At 37.7% G+C, this 16,468-nt stretch overlaps 1 protein-coding gene across 3 annotated transcripts in view; it reads right to left on the bottom strand.

Annotated features, from left to right (window-relative positions):
* FRYL (FRY like transcription coactivator) overlaps positions 1-16,468 on the bottom strand; it is a 246,900-nt gene that overhangs the window by 197,288 nt on the left and 33,144 nt on the right. For all 3 annotated transcript variants that reach the window (XM_059067253.2, XM_059067255.2, XM_059067252.2), the window contains exon 2: positions 10,317-10,468. The gene's annotated coding sequence lies outside the window, so the exon portion shown is untranslated. The remainder of the gene's footprint in view (positions 1-10,316; positions 10,469-16,468) is intronic.

The raw sequence follows: 16,468 nt of genomic DNA on the forward strand, positions 1-16,468 counted from the left end.
TGACCCCTCCCCACCAGCATGGAAATTGAGTATTAATCCTCTATATACCCCCAGTAAGTCAGAAGAACTCTCTGATATTGCCATATAAACATATTTTTACCTAACCAGTATAGAGAGTTTAAGTATTATCTGATATCCACTGAACTGTAAAGACTGTTTCAAAAGGCAAGTCAGATTTTACTATTTCTAAATGAGGTCACTCCCTGAAGGTTCAATACAGATATTTATAAACTTGTACTTGAGACTTACCTCTTTTTTAAGAGATTTCAGTGAGGGATCTAAGCACATGGAATGATTCCTAATCTCCTACAATTCAACACATATCTACTGAGTTCTTGTCCGTTAAATAAATGAAACATACACAATTCTTTGCACTCCAAATAAATACAGGAGTGCTTCTAATACAACACAGTCTGTGATGAATCTTAAAACTGACGTATCAACAAATGTTAAAAGTCAACCTGACTGAGGAGATTTAAGGATTAGGGGAACAGTTAGGATCTGAATGGAGACTTTAGGGGAAAGAAAAAAAAAAAGAGAGAGAAGGGGAAATAGGGTTCAAGAGGCAGAGATGTCATGACAGAAGATGAAGATGAGTTTAAAAAAAGAGGTAGAATAATATCAGTCTCGGCTGCCTAAAGAAAAGTAGTCTCAGAGGAGCAGGCCTTGAAGCTTAAAGAAAATGAGAAAGTCTTCAATTTCAGGTGGGCTTTCATTTTTCTGCAATGAGGAATGTGTTAGGGTTCAGAGACTACAGAGAAACAAAACCAATAGGATAATATAGATGCATAAGAGGATATTTATTATGGGAATTGGCTCCCACAATTAGAGGCTGAGAAGTCCTACGATCTGCCACCTGCCAGCTGGAGACCCGGGAAAGCCAGGGATAAAATTCAGTCTGAGTCTGAAAGCCTGAGAAACAGAGGAGCTGATGGTGTAACTCTCAGCCTGAAGCCAAAGGGGTTTGGGGGTCGGGGGGTGAGGGTGATGTGCTGCCCGTGTAAGTCCCAGAGTCCAAAAGCCCAAGAACCAGGAACTCAAATGTCTGAGGACAGGAGAGAAAGATGGAAGCCGCAGCTCAAGGAGACAGAACAAATTCACCCTTCCTCTGACTTTTGGTTCTATTTGCATCCTCAATGATTGGATGACGCCCACCCACACTGGTGAGGGAGGATTTTCTTTAGTCTACTGATTCAAATGCTAATATCTTCTGGAAGCACACTCACAGACACACCCAGAAATAATGTTTTACCAGCTCTCCCGGCATCCTTCAGCCCAGTCAAGTGGACACATAACATTAACAGTCACAGAGAGCCACCAAGAGTTTTCGAGAAAGAAAGTGACATGAACAGACCTGTGATTTCTAAAAGTTCGCTTCTGAACCAGATTGGCTGGTGAACAGAAGAGTAAAACAGCGTGGGACCAATCTGTAAAACCCCATCAGAGTAGTCAGGAGGGGACCTTCTGAACGAGGGCAGTGGATATAAAAATATGGGAAAAAAGAACAAAGCACCAGAGTAGAATTGAAAGAATGTCACTAAAAGAATGAATGTGACACTTCCACTTTTCACGGTTACCACCACAGCCTCCTCACCAACCTCTACACACACACCCTCCACCCCTAGAGCCAGAGTGATCATTTTACAAAGTAAATCAGATCACATCTCATGGCCCTCTACTCCTTCTCCCTACATGCCAGCCAAACTGGTCTGATCATTTCCTAGAAGTTCAACTTCTTTTCTGCCTCAGGACCCTTCCACATGCTGTTTCCTATATCTGGAACCCCAATTTTTTTCACCAGGTGAACCCTAACAGACCTTCAAATCTCAGTTTAAATGTCACTTTCTCTAAAAGGCTACCCCCCCATAACTCTCCAATCTAATCACATGTCCCAGCCTATAAATTCTCTCTTGAAATACTTACCACTCATTGAGATGTGGGTTTGTGGGTACATTTGTTTACTACCTATTCCCCCATCAGACTGTTCCCTAAGAGCTAGGATTGTGACTGTTACCTAGTGCCTAGTCCAGTACCTGGCACTGGGTAGGTGCTCAACAAATACTTGCTGAATTAATAGTAAATAAACCACAAAAGATCACTCCAAGTTCCCAAGTAGGAAAATGGTAACGCTATACCTGACAAAGGGAACACAGGAATATCAGGTTTGTGGATAAAGTTGAATCCTATCTGGGGCATGTTGAGTTTGAAGAAATGGTGGGATAGGTTTGAGCTGCAGAAGTAGAGTCATCAAATACTGAATAATGATTTAGCCAGAAGAAAAAATGTAACACTAATGGAAAATGATGAGAAGCAAAACAAAGCAAACTAAAAGATTAGAGACTACCTCTATTTAACTGGAAGGAAGAAGAAAGCAAATGGACAAAATGTTGGTATTCCTAATATGTAAAGAGCTTATAAAATAGAAAACACCAACAAACCTAGAGAAAAAGAGCTAAAGAAATGGACAGTTAACAAAAAAAGAAATGCAAATGCCTCTTAACCATATAAAAAGATACTCAGCCTAAGATGTCCAAGATAAATATGGTATGTTATGTCTAAAAAAATCCATAGTTGATTTAAATGGTTCTGAAATGTCTATGAATAAAACTTTAACGTTAAAAAAAGATATTCAATCTCACTCATAATGAGAGATGAAAATTAACACTACAATGAGGACACAACCCCCAAAATTCTAACAATATATTCTGTTGATAAGGTTATATATACACAAAGAGGCACTCTCGTACATTACTGATGGGAACACAGAGATATAATTCTTATCAGGATAAATCTGGCAATATGCATAAAACTGTGTACTCATTTACCCTTTGACCCTGCAATTCCACATCTAGGAATCTGTCCCAAATGTACAATGGCCAAAATATAAAGACATATATATGAATTACAAAGTTATCCATTGCAGTATTATTTACAAAAAATTAGAAACAATCCAAATGCCCATTATTTGGGAACTGGTTAAATAAGCTTTGTTTTTTCATTCATGCAATGAGATATTATGTAGCTATAAAAAGGAATTAGTAATTTACTACTAAGGAGTAATCTCTAGAATATGTTAAGTGAAAAAAGAAGGCATATAATATTTTATCACTTGTCTAAGGAGGAATATGAATACATAGCCTACTTATATTAAACTTGATTTTAGAATATAATTACTTAGAAAGAGAGAAAACGTTAGAGAAAACAGAGATAGACATTAGACTCCTTTGAATAAACTTTGTTTTGTGGATTTGACTTTGGAAACATGAAGCTATTATACATGATTATAAAACAAAATTACATTTTAGAACAGTCATTAAATATCAAAAATAAAATAAGTTAACTTAGGGACTTCTCTTGTGGCACAGTGGTTAAGAATCCGCCTGCCAATGCAGGGGACACAGGTTTGAGCCCTGGTTCTGGAAGATCCCACATGCCACGCAGCAACTAAGCCTGTGCACCACAACTACTGAGCCCGCGCTCTAGAGCCTGCAAGCCACAACTATTGAGCCCGTGTGCCACAACTACTGAAGCCCACGTGCCTAGAGCCCGCGCTCCACAACAAGAGAAGCCAATGCAATGAGAAGCCCACGCATCGCAATGAAGAGTAGCCCCCACTCGCCACAACTAGAGAAAGCCCATGCACAGAAACAAAGACCCAACGTAACTAAAAATAAATAAATATAAATAAATTTATTTTAAAAAATTAAATAAGTTAACTTAAATGTATACCCTGTAGGTGGCAGAACTATACAGAACAATTATTAAGACTGACTTAAACAGTGTGGTGGCAGCCTCTAGGAGGGACCCAATGATCCCCACATCCTGGTATCACACTGTTGTATAACTACCTCCTCTGTAGTATAAACTGGATTTGGAGACATGCTTCTAAGAAAAGAATGCAGTAGAACACCAATATTCATAGAAGTGTTATTCACAATAGCCAAAAGGAGGAAACAAATGTCCATCAACGGATGAATGGGTAAACAAAATGTGGTATATACACACAATGGAATATTACTCAGCCTTAAAAAGGAAGGAAATTTTGACACATGCTGTCATGTAGATGAATCTTGAAGACATTATGGTGAGTGAAAAAAGCATGTCACAAAAGGACAAATACTGTATGATTCTACTCATGAAGTACCTAGAGTAGTCAAATTCATAAAAACAGAAAGTAGAATAGTGGTTACCAGGGGATGTGGAAGGGAAGACTGGGGAGTTAGTGTTTAATGCGTAGAGTTTCAGTTTGGAAAAAGTTCTGGAGATGGATGGTGGTGATGATTGCACAACAACGTCAATGTACTTAATGCAATGTACTTAATGCAATGTACTTAACTATACACTTTAAAATGATTTAAATTGTCATTTTATGTTATATATATTTTACCACAATAACTTAAAAAATAAATAAAAGAATGCAGCATAAGTGTTGGGCTGTCACTCTAAGAACAGGTTACTAAAAAGGGTTCCATCTTGGATACCCTTTCCTCCCTTGCTCCAAGCTAACAACCAGTGTCATGTTGTTAGCTGCCCCATGGAGAGGCCTGAGAGACTGGTCTCCAGCCAATGGCCAGAAAGGACCTGAGACCTACCAATGATCACGTGAGTGCATTTGAAAGTACCCCAAAAGGATCCTTTGTGGCTCCTCCAACTGAGCCCTGGGATATACGCTGCCCTAGCTAACACCTTGATTACAGCTTTATGAGAGACCTTGAGCTAGAGGCACTCAGTTAAGCTGCACCCCACAAAAACTGACCCACAGCAACTCTGAGATAATAACATTTGCTGTGTTAAGTCACTAAGTTTTGGGGTGATTTGTTACACAGCAACAGATAATGTTTCATACAACAACATGGATTGAGAAAAGAAAGCAGACAGAGACAAAATGCTGGTACTGCTATTCTGAGACTGTTGTGTGTATTATGGGGGTACTATAAATGAGTAATTATGAAATACTCTTTTTTTTTTTTTTTTTTTCCGGTACGTGGGCCTCTCACTGTTGTGGCCTCTCCCTTTGTGGAGCACAGGCTCCGGACGCGCAGGCTCAGCGGCCATGGCTCACGGGCCCAGCCACTCCGCGGCATGTGGGATCTTCCCGGACCGGGGCACGAACCCGTGTCCCCTGCATCGGCAGGCGGACTCTCAACCACTGTGCCACGAGGGAAGCCCCATGAAATATTCTAATTGTATTATTCTTAGTATCACTGAGAAATAGAATTTTCAGTTGAAAGATACAGATGTAAAATTAAAAGATTAACTAAAAATCTTATAGTATTGAAACTGAATTGGAAGTATCAGTATGAATTCATGAGGTACTCTATCATAAAAAAATTTTTTTTTCCCTAGTTCTGACTACCAAAAAGGCCTAGAAATAATGGTCATCCCACTAGGAATGAGAATCCCTAGAGCTCAAACTGCGGTCTTGAAATTCCATTCCCCAATGAAGGAATCAGGGCTCCCTGGAGAAACTACTGATACCACGTGTGGGGAGGAAATGTACATGATGAGCCTGGAACTCCTTGTTATACCAGATAATCAAGAAGCTATCAAAAACTACTAGAGTCATGTCAAAATAACTCAGTAAGCAAATTTAAAAGGCTCCCACTGGCCAAAGATTAAATAATTTGAGCATCAATAAGGGTAATTACAATAATGAATTTTTTTTAAATCCAATATGTTTAAATCTAAGAGTCTATAATGAATCTGGAGGAGAAGGGGAGACCCTAATTAGTCACTGTTGGAGAAAGCTAATATACCCAATTCATTATTTTGAAATTCGTAAGCCAAGGGAAACTGTCAAGCTTTTGTCTAACATTTCCTATACAAACTGTACTACCAAGTAACAAATAGTACACATGGAATAGCTTCACTTTATAGAACATTTCACCTAATAAATGAAAAGTAAAGTTACAATATTAAAATTTTCCAAACCTTCAAACAGGGAGCCCATCACGTTTTTGTAAATAAAGTTTTACTGGAACACAGGCATGCCCATTAATTTACATTTTGTCTATGGCGGCTTTCTCATTACAACAGCAGAGTTTAGTAGTTGCAGCAGAGGAGACCAGATGGCTCACAAGGCCTAAAATATACACTATCTGCCTCCTTACCGAGAAAGATTGCCAACCCTTAATCTACAGCATGGAGGCGAAATGGCAACTAATCAGCAGAAAAAGAGAGACAACTAGGCATTGTGTGCACCAGAGAGACACTTGCCCAAAGACAAAGACTTGCCAAAGGAATCCGAACTTGAGTCTGAGCAAGTCTCTAGATCCAACGACCAATTAACAGGAAGTACAAAGGTCAGATGTGTATGCTTAATCGCTTCACAGGAATGTAATCAGAAACATCCACATCTACAAGACAAAGACCCAATTTGTTCAACAAATAAATTTTAAAGACAAAAAGGGAGGAGAAAAAATAAAAATAAAAAAAAATAAAGGGAGGAGAGGTTGAAACTTTAAGAGAAAAATCAACCAACTGCAATGGAGGAAGGGCTTATCTAGACCCTGATCCAATCAAGTCAACTGCTTTTAAAATGTGTGAGGGGAATTCCCTGGGAATCCAATGGTTAGGACTCCATGCCTCCATTGCAGGGGCAATGGGTTCAATCCCTAATCAGGGAACTAAGATCCTGCATGCCATATGGTGTGGCAAGCAAATAAATAAATAAGTAAATAAAATGTGTGAGAGAATTAGAATTAACATTGATTGGATATTTGATTACATTGGAATTGTTGTTTTTTTAAGATTAATAATGGTATCATGGTTATATTTTTTAAAGGGTCTTATACATAAGGATATGTACTGAAATACAAATAAATTTTATGATATCTAGGATTTTCTTTAAAATAGTACAGGAATGGGAGGGAAGTCAGTGAGAGACTGAAAATTTGGCCATGACATGATAATTACTGAACCTAAGTCATGAATACAAGGGGATTCATTACACTAGTCTGTTTACTTATATATGTCTTAAATTTTCCATAATAAAAATAAGGTACAGGGACTTCCCTGGTGGCGCAGTGGTTAAGAATCCGCCTGCCAATGCAGGGGACACGGGTTCGAGCCCTGGTTCGGGAAGATCCCACATGCCACGGAGCAACTAAGCCCGTGCGCCACAACTACCGAGCCTGCGCTCTAGAGCCCGTGAGCCACAACTACTGAGCCCACGTGCCACAACTACTAAAGCCCGCGTGCCTAGAGCCCATGCTCCACAACAAGAGGAGCCACCTCAATGAGAAGCCCACGCACCGAAACGAAGAGTAGCCCTCGCTCACTATAACTAGAGAAAGCCTGTGCACAGCCAAAAATATAAATAAATTAATTAATTAAAAAAAAAATAAAAAATAAGGTACATAATTTCTTCTTTAGACACAGAAAAATTCTGAAGTGAAAAGAAGAACAGGTCAGGAAGCATGCTAGATAGTCCCAAAAAGAAAACTTGACTGTGACTAGATGTGGGGTCTTCTAAAGGAAGGGTAAGAAGCCAACCTTGAAAAGAACCAGTTTAGAGATCAAGTAAATGACTGCCTAGTAGATCCAAACTCAGTTATGTGACCTTTGCCCACTGCATCAAGCAGCTGGAACTAGGAAATATATACATGGCAAATTAACTTAGGTTTGAGATTTGGACAGGTTCCTCACAATGTTAAAAAGGCAACAGAACATAAGATGCTGCTGCAAATATGATCATGGGATTTGGGTGAGTAGAAAGCAAATGAAGCTAGGAAACAGCTAACTTAACTATAAAAACAAATGCCAAGAAACTACAAGTCATAATAAAGACAAGGAAGAGATTCAAAATGTGTGGCATGATAGAGGGTTATGATCATGAGAGGAGACTCCAAGACCACAGAAATTTAACTAAGTGATGATGTGATCTAAGGCAAGAAGTGACAGGGTGTAAAACCTGGGGGTTCCAGTCCTGGTGAACTAATAATGCTGGTTTACTAGTAGGTTTCAGCTACCTGCCAAAAAATCGTACCCTTCTCCCAAGCTCATTTTAGAAGGTATCTGTATTTTTTTTAAAGGGTCCCAGGATTAGAATCACTGGTGTAAGATGTAGTGATCCTGGAAAATACTAAGATGAAAACAATAGATGCTAGACAGGTCAAGGAAACATGATGAGAGCCACAAATAAGATACGAGAAACAGAAAGGGAACAAATGAAGAGTCAAATGAAGGAAAATTCCAGAGGTCAAGAGAAGAGAAGGATAAGAATGCAGAGAAAAAAAAAAAAAGATATGACCTTCAAAAGAAAATGACTGAGGGATTTCCCTGGTGGCGCAGTGGTTAAGAATCCACCAGCCAATGCAGGGGACACGGGTTCAAGTCCTGGTCCAGGAAGATACCACATGCCATGGAGCAACTAATCCCATGCGCCACAACTACTGAGCCTGCCTTCTAGAGCCCACGAGCCACAACTACTGAGCCCATGTGCCACAACTACTGAAGCCCGTGCGCCTAGAGCCCATGCTCCACAACGAGAGAAGCCACCGCAATGAGAAGCCTGCACACTGCAACGAAGACGAGCTCCCACTCGCCGCAACTAGAGAAAGCCTGGGCACAGCAACGAAGACCCAGTGCAGTCAAAAATAAATAAATAAATAATTTTTAAATATATTTCTAAAAAAAAAAAAAGAAAAGAAAATGATTGATAGTGGGGACCTTATTCTAACCCCACAATTCAAAGAAAGTAGTCTAAAAATATCTCTATTGGAAAGGCTAGAGAAGAAAAGGTATCCTCAAAAAAACAAACATCTATCAATTTGTTCATAACAAAGTGTTAGGTATATGAAAGCAGCAAAAAACCTTATAAAACATTTAGTTAATTCACTCATTTCATAGATGAGAAAAATCAAGGGGTACCAAGACTAATAACTTACACTCAAGAACACTGTGCAATTAATGGTTAGAGTTAGAGTTAAAATGTACCCCATTCTTCACTCAACCTCCCTGCCTTGCATCCTCATCTAATGCCATGGTTTCTATTTGATGACTTACCTCTTCACAAGGCCAAATGTCATTGTGTATTTTTATTCATAAACAGCAGGCATTTGGTAACTATTTGTTGACTGACACTCAAAATGAGTGTTCATTATTTTACAACAATAATTTTATTATAAAGGTTTCCCACCTCAGTAACTTGTTCTGCTCAATTTTACTCCTCTGCACCCCCCACAAAAATGTGTTTTGAGTAAATCTCAGAGATGTTCAAAAAACATATTGGCTAACTAGCACTTATGCTTCCAAAAATTCTTAGAATATGAAAAGGGACACACAGTGCCATGCTATAAAAAGAACAGCTGGCATTACACACCTCTCTCATCAACTCCATAAATGTGCACATAACTTACAATTGCTAGGAAGAGGATGTTCTTAACCCAATGGACTCAAAATACCTAAGTAGGTAGGAAAAGAGAGCAACAGGAAAAACTACCTCAGCCTCATAATAAGAGAATATACAGACCTAAAGCTGGAATCTGTGGCTCTGGCAAAATGAAAACAGAACCAATAACAAATCATAAAATACTAACATTTACAACTCACTTAACATGCAATTTCTAGTTCAGCACTGAAATTACTCTATTTTCACAAGCTTTTTAATTTCTTAAATCCAAAATTTTATCATTCCAGAAAACAGTTTTCTTCCCAAATCAAACTACTTTTAGTAAGCCCAGTTTTATAAGTTCACTTGTTGTAATAACCACTAAAAGTGGTAATCACCTATAGCAGTAAATATATACATAAATTTAAATCATTCTTTAAAAAACACTTGGAGTTAAAATCGCTAATTATGAAATAAATATAAACTATAATCTTGTGACAACAATAACTGCCACTTGTATCTCAAAATGAAAATGAAATTATTTGTAAAATATCAATATATAATACAGAGCATGTAAAGTACATATACATAAAGGTGTTTATATATTTTTATATTTATTCCTAGCAATTGTAAATTATGTGCACATTTATGGAGTTGATAAGAGAGGTATGTAATGCCAGCTCTTCTTTTTATAGCATGGCACTGTGTGTCCCTTTACATATTGTAAGATTTTTTGGAAGCATAGGTGTTAGTTAACCAGTATGTTTTTTGAACATCTCTGAGATTTACTCAAAACACATTTTCTGGGGGGGGATGCAGAGGAGTATAATTGAGCAGAACAAGTTGCTGAAGTGGGAAACTTTTAGAATAAAATATTTTTATTCCATACCAAAAGAGAATGCAGCGTAAAAAGGGGGAAGGCAATCCAAACAAAAATTGTTTTACAAATTTCTATTATCCTTTTTTAAAAGTACATATCACTTACCACTTAGAAAGGGTTGTTGAGGCACAGAGTTTGTAGAAAAGACACCAAATTTGGAAAAGATCCATCTAGAAGCTTTTTTCAATCTGGAGCTTGTACTTTATAGGCACGCAAGTGGGCACACTGGTACAAAGCAGAATGTGGAATGTTAAAGGCTGAAAAAAAAAAGAGAGCGAAAAGAAATATGGTTGGTTATTAGTAACAGCCATGTTTAAAACAAAAGCTGTGGGCTTCCCTGGCGGCGCAGTGGTTGAGAGTCCGCCTGCCGATGCAGGGGACATGGGTTCGTGCCCTGGTCCGGGAATATCCCACATGCCGCCAGAGCGGCTGGGCCCGTGAGCCATGGCCGCTGAGCCTGCGCGTCCGGAGCCTGTGCTCCACAACGGGAGAGGCCACAACAGTGAGAGGCCCGTGTACCGAAAAAAAAAAAAAAAAAAAACTTAAACAAAAAAAAACAAAAGCTGTAACATTTTAACAGTTTTCGTATAACACATATCATTATTGAAGTTAGTTTTTATAACTTGAGAATTTGGCCAAGAAGAACTTACTTATAAAAAAAATGTCAACTATATAGGGAAAGCATCTATCTGGAGAGAAAAAACAAGAAAATGAGAATTTGTCTTTTTCGGTTTTTTTTTTTTTGGCCTCGAAGCATGGCTTGTGGGATCTTATTTCCCCAACCAGGGATCGAACCCTGGTCATGGTAGTGAAAGCGCCAAGTCTTAACCACTGAACCTCCAGGGAATTCCCAGAATTTGTCTTTAAAGGTTCTAATTTAAATTTTTTTCACCACCTATAAGTATATTACAAATTTCCTCACCATCTAAACATAATTACCTGTTTCTTGATGACACAAGGATCATCATCATGAGTTCTCCTATAGTACTTGAGGATACATATATTATGGGATTTGAGGTAATGACCCTAGGACTATCATTTTTCAAAAGGTACACCGAGGAACCCCAAGAAATGAGCACTCTCCATTGCTGGTGGAAGTGTCAATATCTACAAAACCAAGAATGCATTTATTTTTTAACCCAACAACCCTCCTTCTGGGACAGTCTCCTACAGATATAATTACACATTTACAAAATAAAGTGTACATCAAGATTATTGTGGGATTATTTGTAAAAGTGAAACACACTGAAAACAAGAGGACTGGTAAAATCACCTATGATACATCCATTAGAAGGAATACGGTGCAGCTGTAAAAATAAATAAGGAAGCACTCTGTGTACTTCTATACAAACATCACCAGAATATGCTAAATAAGCAAGGTACAGAAAAGCAAGGTATATGTATATATACATTTTTATATTCTGTGTTTTTAAAAAGGGGAGGGAAAGAGGGAAGTAAGAATATCTATTCTTATTTGTTAATTTTTATTAAAAAGCACTGTAAAGATACATACGAAATTGGTATAAAAAGGGGGATTACAGTAAGGAAACAGGGATGGAAGTTAAGGCTTTTCAAAGTGTCATTTTGACTCTGAAACATAAAAATGTTCAAACAGTATAAAATTTAAAACAATTTCCCCAAATAAGCTTAATTTTACTCTTTCATCCCTTTTTTATAAACACATTAGCTGTTATATGATCAGTGTAACAAGGCTACTTTCCTGGAAAGTTGAATGGCAAATTATTTCCTTGTCCTTCAGAGAAACCCTTTTCTTTCCTACTGGTAGCATTCTACATATATTCAGTGTCTACTATCTTCCAGCAATGCATACATCAGTGAACAAACTCAAAAAACTCCCTGCTCAAGTGACCTTAAAACTCAATTGTTACCCATTTACTCATTTTTAGTGAAGGTACAGTAAGAAAGGAATACATATACATTGCTAGAGGAAACATAAATTCTGAAAAGCAATTTGTCAATATATAACAAGAATCTTTAATACGTTCATAGCTATTGATTGACCCAGTAACTTCATTCCTGAGAACTCAAAATGCAGACCGAATTTTTTTTTTTTTTGGGGGGGGGTATGCGGGCCTCTCACTGTTGTGGCCTCTCCCGTTGCAGAGCACAGGCTCCGGACGCACAGGCTCAGTGGCCATGGCTCACGGGCCCAGCCACTCCGCGACATGTGGGATCCTCCCGGACCGGGACACGAACCCGTGTCCCCTGCATCGGCGGGAGGACTCTCAACCACTGCGCCACCAGGGAAGCCCAAGACCAAATTTTACATACAAATTTTTTTACATTACATAAAGAAAAATTGTAAGAAATATAAATGTCTGAAATAGGGTAATAGTTGGCTAAGTTATAGTTTATTCAGCAGATAGAATATTATGCTGCTGTTAACCTAGAAGTAATTTCTAGTTAACATGTTAGATTAACCACAAAAATTTATTCCCACTCCACCTCCGGGCTCCTCTGAAATAATTGTAAAATTTGAAAAATTAATAAAAAATAACACAAAAGCCAGAGAGAACAAAAGAGACATCCTCTGATAGGATGAAATTAAAATACAACTTCAAAAAACATGGGGAAATGCTGTTAAACAACAAAAAAAGGCAGGACTCAAAATCATATATACTTTTAGCCATATTTTAAAAATTACTTTAAAACATGGAGAAAAACCCCACTCAATATTATTTCTAAACAGTGATTTTAAAATAAATGATTTTTTCTTTTATCCTTTTCTATATTTTCCAAAATATCTACAAAGGGCATTTATTACTATTATAGTCATAAAAATAAAACATACATATACCTACTAGGATGGCTATAATCAAAAAGATAATAACAAGTGTTGGCAAGTGTATGGCTGGAACCCTCTCAACACACTGATGGTAGGAATATAAAATGGTACAGCCACTTTGGAAAACAGTCTGGCAGTTCCTCAAAAGTTAAAGATGACCAACCATTCTCTCCCAGGTATATAGCAAGACAAAAGAAAAAAATAACATCCATGTAAAAATATGTGTACAGTAGCATTATTTGTGATAACCACTACACTATGGAAACCATCATAATAGCATTATTTGTAACGGCCAAAAGGCAGAAACAATACAAATGTCATCAACTGATGAATGGATAAATAAAACGTGGTATGTCCATCCAATGGATTCTACCATAAAAAATATTGATACATGCTACAACATAGATGAACCTGAAACACGTTATGCTAAGTGAAAGAAGCCAGTCACAAAAGGCCACATATTACATTATTCCATTTATATGAATAGACAAATCTATACAGTATATAGAGAAAACAGATTAGTGGTTGACTCTGAACAGGGGGGAGGAGATGGGGAGCTAATGGATACCAGATTTCTTTTGGGGATGATGAAAATATTCTAAAATCAATAGTGGTGATGGTTGCACAATTCTGTCAATATAAGAGACCTCAAATTGTATACTATAAATTGGTGACTTGCATGGTATGTGAATTATATCTCAATAAAGCTACTGTATTAAAAAATATATACATATAGTCTATAATTTCGCCACTAACCAATATTTCACATATTATTCCTTATCACCTTGCAACACTACATAATAGGACAAACATTAGATTCAAGATAAAACCAGACTCTTGCCAATCCTAAAACCATGGACAAACCATAACTCCCAAGTTTCAATTTCCTTTTTGGGGGAAATGGGGAGTCCTCTCTGGTATACCATCTCATTTTTCTCCCAACAATTGAGTCGCATGCCTACCAACAGCAAATTATCTTATATTTGTCCCAAAATCTTTTTATGCCAGTTGTATTTATTATAATTATATAATTTAGTTAAATATTATATCAAAAACATGAGTGCAAAAAGAAAATGCTTTGTCTCTGAAAATGAAGCTGTACGATTTGAAAAAGGCAAGTTACTTTTAAAATATCCTAAAGAGAAGGTCTCAGCTATACATCAAAAGATTGATGATGTACGAGCATTTATACACTTATCAACTATAAAATATTTAAAGCATATATCCTTCCTATTATTCTTCATTTCAAACAATTTTTTTATTTAACCATTCTAACTACTGGTGATTGTACCATCAATATTGTATAAGAGAGATTCTACTCCATGTAAATTATTCATATAAAAGACTAACAGAAGTATACTACTATTACTGTTATTCTATCTCACACTCTAAAGACTGATGGTTCACCCTACTGAGTTGTCTCTTAGTGAGGTTGAAACTTTTCTATCCTTCAAGTTCCTGGGCCCACCATAGCCCTGTACTCTCTACAGATACCCTCATCTCTTAAACTGAAAGATGCCCAATGTAAACTCTTCAAGTTCAGTTCAAGGCTGCTAAAGTCCATCTTCCTGTCCTCTTGGACCCTCCAAATCCTCCCTTTTCAAAGCCAAACTTACATCTGACCTGTATATTCAGATGACCATTAAGGAAAAAAAAAAAATCTTACTTACGCTCATGCACCATAGACTTCTCTTTATTTCCTCTTACTACACATTTGGGCCTCTACTTTCTCATCTCTCAACTCATCAAGTCAGTCATTTACACTCTGACCCCAACTGCTGCAATACTAAAATACTATTCCATCAAAGAAATTCTAAATGGTCTCTGACCTCCCCTCTCTCACTACTCTGATGCATCTCAGATATTGCTGCCAAGTGCATATTCTAAATGCACAACTCTGATCACAAAACTCCCTGCCTTGGTAATTCAGTGACAGTCCCAATGCCTATAAAGTCCAGAAATTCCTTAGCCTCAGAGTCAAGTTCCTAATGGAAGAGAATAAACTGTTAGCCCATCTCCCTAATGTTCTCTAGACTAGTCAGGCTGAACTCCGCTCTATGCAAACATGTCCCATTCCTTCCTACGCCCAGATCTTTCTTCCATCTGGAATGCCCTCCCTTTGTTTCTATGCATTAAATTCCTCTAAAATCATTTTTTAAGTAGGAAATCACTTTTTAAATCAGAGCCTTGGGTTTCTCAACTGTAAGACTTTTTATAAGGATTATAAAGTGTCAGAAGTATTATAAGTATTATTAAGCATAAACTTAGAACAATAGCCAGCAGATAGCACTCAACAAATGTTGTTACTGTTGTTCATTCAACATAATGAGGACTCAACAAATATTTTTTAAATTGACATGCGAGACAAAGCAAAACAAAACAAAAAAGTCTTTTCTATACTATACTATACTATACTATACTCTTTGCTCTCAAAGCAACAGTTTAAGATCTGACACCTCTGGAAGTTAAGATGAAAACTTGTGATAATCAATAGTTTTCAGTTTCTGGGAATCTCACACAGATTTATGACATAAGAACAGCAACCCACTATTTCAGATTTAGTCAAGAACAACTTGATTTATAATCACTTCACGATATATTATGCTGCACACCCTAAACTTATACAGTCCTGCATGTCAATTATATCTTATTAAAATATAAAGAAAAAAACAACTTAATTCACTAACATCTACCAAAAATGAGGAGGGCAAGCCTTACCAAAATAGAGTAGTTTTTTGTTTGTTTGTTTGTTTGTTTGTTTTGCGATACGCGGGCCTCTCACTGTTGTGGCCTCTCCCATTGCGGAGCACAGGCTCCGGACACGCAGGCTCAGCGGCCATGGCTCATGGGCCCAGCCACTCCGGGGCATGTGGGATCTTCCCGGACAGGGGCACGAACCTGTGTCCCCTGCATCGGCAGGCGGACTCTCAACCACTGCTCCACCAGGGAAGCCCAATAGAGTAGTTTTATTATTCACTCTTTTTTCAAACTGTGTAAAATGCACATAACATATAATTTACCATCTTAACCATTTTTAAGTGCACAGCTCGGTGGCACTAAGTACATTCACACTGCTGTACAAGCACCACCACCATCCGTCTCCAGAACTCTTTTCATCTTGCAAAACTGAAACTCTGTACTTACTAGACAATAACTCCTCTTCCACCCCCTCCTCCCAGGCCCTGGCAACAAGCATTATGTGTTCTGCTTCTATGAGTCTGACTACTCTAGGTACCTTATTTAAGTGGAATCATACAGTATTTGTCCTTTTGTGATTGGCTTATTTCACTAAACATGAGGTCCCTTCAAGCTTTGTTTGTGTTATTTACTTTTTCAGCAAGAACTTCAAAACCACACGAAGGACATGGTTTAAACATACTCCAGTTTAAACTCATGGTTTTAATGCACACTGTATTATATGGCACTAAACTGCAGATTTGGATGACTCAAA

Source organism: Kogia breviceps, chromosome 6, assembly GCF_026419965.1.
Source record: "Kogia breviceps isolate mKogBre1 chromosome 6, mKogBre1 haplotype 1, whole genome shotgun sequence".
NCBI classification, from domain to species: Eukaryota; Metazoa; Chordata; class Mammalia; order Artiodactyla; family Physeteridae; genus Kogia; species Kogia breviceps.